The sequence below is a fragment of the Apostichopus japonicus genome, chromosome 9 (genome assembly GCF_037975245.1).
Source record: "Apostichopus japonicus isolate 1M-3 chromosome 9, ASM3797524v1, whole genome shotgun sequence".
NCBI lineage: Eukaryota > Metazoa > Echinodermata > Holothuroidea > Aspidochirotida > Stichopodidae > Apostichopus > Apostichopus japonicus.
In genome coordinates, this window is record NC_092569.1 from 14,288,967 (window position 1) to 14,294,224 (window position 5,258).

At 37.8% G+C, this 5,258-nt stretch overlaps 1 protein-coding gene across 1 annotated transcript in view; it reads left to right on the forward strand.

Annotated features, from left to right (window-relative positions):
- The window catches only part of LOC139974480 (receptor-interacting serine/threonine-protein kinase 1-like), a 240,480-nt gene that overhangs the window by 209,494 nt on the left and 25,728 nt on the right, over positions 1 to 5,258 (forward strand). The gene's annotated exons all lie outside the window — the stretch shown is intronic.

Consider the following 5,258-nt stretch of genomic DNA (forward strand, 5'->3'; position numbering starts at 1 on the left):
TATCTATAAAAATGCTCGAGTTGAATTGCTAGGGATTACTCACAAAGTGGAGGCGCTATTGCTAAATTGTTTCTATGTAGAATTTAAGTTCAGTGTGGCGCTTCTGGACCGCTAAAAATTTTTTCTGTAGGGTGAGGCATTCGGGAGAAATATTTTGGCCCTAACATAGACCGAAAAACGTTATTTTTGACATATTTTCCCCAAATACAGAGCCATCTCTCTACATATGCCTGTGAGGCTCCTGATTTGAGTCCTTGTATGTCTTAGCTAGTTGTAGTCTAAAGGGTTAGTTGATTGAAGGTTTTCACTGTTCTCACAATTTCTTTGAAGAAAAGGGTAAAAAACGATCGGTTTTTGAATGTAAACAAATTTTTGAAGACAAAAGAAAAGTCCATGTGACCCCCTCGGAAAAAGGTTGTTTATTGATGCAGGCTGTCTAATGTGCAAAATAAAGCTATGGGAAGCTCTCTAGTGTATTCCTATCTCGAATAATGATTTTCTAAAAGCATGTGTTCACATACGAGCAAGCTGCAATGAAGCGACTATGTTAATATTTGATGATACATCAGATTTTGTATGTAGACTAAAACATTCAGGATACTGCTGTCAGTCAAAGTGTCCTAACTTATATTGTTCTTAACCTCTTCTCATCAAACTCTGAGTTCATCAAGCTGCAACATCTGTTTTCTTTTAACACTTGTTTGTGGATTCAGTGCCCTGTTCACTACATTAACAAATGACATGTCCATGTATATGATATGGTACTGTCCTGCATTTCTTTTCTATAATTGTATTTTATTTTGTTTATAAAACCCTTGGGAGAGGAACTAGAAGGAGCCAAATAAAATTTTGGGTCGGGCTGGACTGGTTTATTATAGTGATTAAATACTATAATATTATGTCACTCTATTTCCTTTACAATAACTAGCTACATATTATACTATGTATATCTTATATTGGAATACTAAAATTAAATTCATTATATCAATAATCATCAACGTACCTGCATCCAAGTCGAAGTCAAGGACCCACTCCGTAATGCATATTGAGTCCAAGTCTAGAGAAACCTGAACGGGATTACTACAGCAATGTTTAAATCTAATGAAAAATCTAGTGTAACTCTCACCTTGACAAACCAAGTTAATTTAAAAGATGTGTGTATCTTCCACAGTACCGTGGCTGTTTCCCCCTTTACATGTAAACTATATGGTCCTAATTGCTCCAATTGTCCTAGACACAATAGTTTCATGATTTTCACCTGTGTGTACCTCTGTGTAAATGACAGCTACACTAGTCACGATCAAGTATGTTCATTTAGACCTACAGCCTGATTACTTTTCTCTTTATTTAATAAATGATGATTCATGCAATACAATGAAAGAAGTAATTTGCATTGTCTTTAGTTTTGTTAAACACCTCTTATGGGGTAGTGGATAAGCATAAGTTTAGAGATGGCTAAACTGAGACGATCAAATTTTTAATGATGCCAAAATAGTTCAGCTCTCCCTCCACCCATACCCCCCCCCCAACAGATGTCCTATTGGAAACGACTCTTAACATTGTTCAGGTTTGCTCGAGATGACAGCAATGCTTATTAGTCCCTTGTTTCTATGTTCCAACTCAACAAAATGGACCAACTTCCTCTCCACCAAAAATAATTCTTCCAAGGATATCAGTCATTGAGGACAGACAACCAGCAATCACCACCTCTCACTTGAGCTTCAAATACACATGCTTTGTTGTCCCATATGTACGTTGATTATTCCATAGTTTCCTTTATATATCATTTCCCTCAATGTAATACATATAATTTGTAAATTAAGCCTTGAATTTTCGTGTATCAGTTTTCAAATTTTGGACTGGAAACTTCACACTAACTAGAGTCCGTCGCGCAATTCCCTCACGTATTATATCGATTCGAACTTTCTGCTGTCATGTTTTGCTAATTTTCAATTCATATACTCGCGGAAAGATGTTTTGAGTATACCCATTCAAATCGCAAGTTTCAAATTTTACAGCCAACGAGTTGGTCGATCTATCACAAGCTTTAGATTCATTTCTACTTTTCTTCGAAATCCTCTACTCACTAAATTACAATGGAAAATTTTGTTAGAAAACAGCTGGAAAAGTGGGATTTGAGTATGCTCGTTGACACATTTGAGGGTAACTTTATTTTTTAGACCGGAAGTATGCTTACTCTAGCCTAACACGTGCACTGCTATGTTTGGGTACAATTACACAGTAGACTGGTATAGTTAGGCTGCTAGACTATCAGTCATGCTAGGCCTGTGCATGATAAATGATACAAGTAACGTCTAAAAAATCAAATGTTAACTCATGTTTTCCATAAAATGAAATCGAAGTGTTGCAACAAACCATGGATTCAACATGTTGCAAAAGTTTTAATGCTTAACAATATTAAACCGAGTGCCTTACAAAAACATGCTAAGCTATACATACATTTAGCAAGAGGAAAACCCACAAATCTATGTACATCTCATTGACAGCTATAACTTCACCTTTTTTTCTGATACCCCATCAAGAACAGTTGGACCTTACCCCTCCCCCATGCTTACGTATCTTTTAACCTGAGAATGGCGATACATATTGTTTGATGATCATTGGTCGGAGCTCGACTAAGTATCTATCTGGAGCTGGATGGCCTGTTGCCGTCGTATTGAGGACACTATTTAAAGCATAACATCACTTTAATTGGTAATCCCTTGCCAATAACAAGTGTACCTCTTCACCCTCCCTCCCCCCCCCCATACACACATGCCCCAACCCACTACCAATAATGGTATGTGTGTATATGCCCAAGACAACAGTACAAGAGTGTGTCAGATCTAGACATGTAAAGCCATGTTTTAGTAGGAATGCTTATATTTATAGCCAAACTGATGAAGGCGAACTGGTAGGGAGCAAATTGGTGGTGAGAGTTTTAAATGTTTAATGAGAACCTTCCAGTTGTGTTCCTTAATGGTTGAGCACACAGCTTAAAATGACAGTGGTAAGGGATGAAACTTCTAAAGAGCTCTCAAAATGTAGGATTACTGATGTCAAATTAAAAAAGGGAGCAAAAAATATGTAAATGAGCATGAAATATTGAAATGGAGGTCAGTATTTTGATGGGTGGGTGTGTTATGTCCAACAAATTACTGGCACTGGTGTGTAATGATCAACATTGGCTACAGTAGGCATGTTACTGGCACAGCAATAACAAAGCCAAAGATGTTGAATAAATGTATCCAGATTGGATATGTTAATTGGTTATGTGTGTCTGTATAGTGTAGTGTAACCACAACTTAATATTTCAAAGTAATATTTGGAAAAGTGTGTATAGATTTTGTATTAACAACATTGTTACCAACCATACTTACAAAAAAAGCATCGCCCTAAAAATTAAGGATAACCCAAAGGCCTTCTTTTCTTATGTCAGGTCTAAGCAGAAAGTTAAAGATGCAATTGTTTCCCTTAGGGCACCACAGGCTGATAAGATAGTTACTGATAGTCAGGATGTTGCAGATCTTTTGAACGACTATTTTGTGTCGGTTTTCACAAGGGAAGATACGAGTAGTATTCCAGATTTTCAGGGGGGCAGTGATAGGCCTAAACTGGATACGGTCTTATTTTCGGATGACGTTGTCTTAAAGGAGCTGCTTCGTCTAAATGTTTCTAAAGCTTCTGGACCGGATGCAATCCATCCGTATTTGTTGAAGACTTTTGCACACTATTTCTGCGTTCCACTCTCGTTGATTTTTAGTAAATTTATGGATGAAGGTTATGTTCCTAGGGACTGGAGATGTGCTAATATTACCCCAATTTTCAAGAAGGGTGATAAGACTAAGCCCTGTAATTATAGGCCCGTTAGTCTCACTAGTGTAGTTTGTAAGGTCATGGAGTCTATTGTTAAAAAGTCTTTGGTCTGTCACTTCAGCAGTCAGTCTTTGATCAGAGAGTCTCAGCATGGCTTTTGTCAAAAAAGGTCTTGTCTCACTAATATCCTTGAGTTTATGGAAGATGTAACAAGCTCACTAAATAGGCAGATGTCTGTAGATGTTGTGTTCCTGGATTTCCAGAAGGCCTTTGATAAAGTTCCCCACCAGCGTCTTTTACTTAGGCTGAAGAGCATGGGTGTCATAGGGAATTTACTGTCTTGGATCGGGAATTGGCTTGGTAATAGGGAACAGAGGGTGGTAATTAATGGCTGTGCTTCTTCTTGGCAGAACGTTACTAGTGGGGTTCCACAAGGGTCTGTATTAGGTCCCCTGTTGTTTGTTGCCTATATAAATGACATCGACGGAGATATTTTGTGTACAGCTAAGAAGTTTGCTGATGACACCAAATTGTATTCTGAGGTCTCTTCCAAAAGCGATTCTGAGAAATTTCAAGCGGATTTAGATAAGATTTTTTCCTGGTCTCAGGGGTGGCAAATGCTTTTTAATATTGATAAATGTAAGGTAATGCACATTGGTAGTAGTAACCAAAAGTTTACATACAATCTAAATGGTGTGGAGTTAAAGGAGGTCTCTGTTGAAAGAGACCTAGGTATCTACATTGACTCGTCTCTGCAACCTTCCAAACATTGTCTTGAAGCTGCTAAAAGAGGTAATAGGGTTTTAGGTATGATCAAGAGGAACTTCAGTTTTCTGAAAGAGGACATCGTAGTTAGGCTTTATAAGCAGTTGGTTAGGCCTCATCTGGAGTATGCTGTGCAGGCTTGGAACCCTTATTTTGCTAAGGATAAGGAAGTACTTGAAAAGGTCCAGAGGAGGGCTACTAGGATGATTAGTTCCTTAAAGAGGGTTCCTTATTATAGGCGGTTACAACTGTTGAATCTCACCACACTGGAGCTTAGGAGGTTACGTGGGGACTTGATCCAGGTTTTCAAGATTGTGTATGGTTTCGACAATTTATCCTTTACCGACTTTTTCATGTTTGCAAACAGTAGTTGTACTAGAGGTCATTGTCTTAAACTTCAAAAGTCGCATAGTAGGATTAATATTCGGCATAACTTTTTTTCTAATAGGGTTGTGAATGAGTGGAATAGTTTGCCTGAGAAAGTTGTACTTGCAAGTAGTGTCAATGGGTTTAAGAATGCTTTGGACAAGCACTTTAAGCATTGTAATCGGGTCTGAGTGTTTGTGTCTTCAGTTTTTTTCCCTCTCTTTATAGGGTCCTTGATGGGGACTTAAGTGTCCCTCCTGATCCTTTTTTCTACTAAACTAAACTACTTTTAATTTCTTTTTAACTTTCAG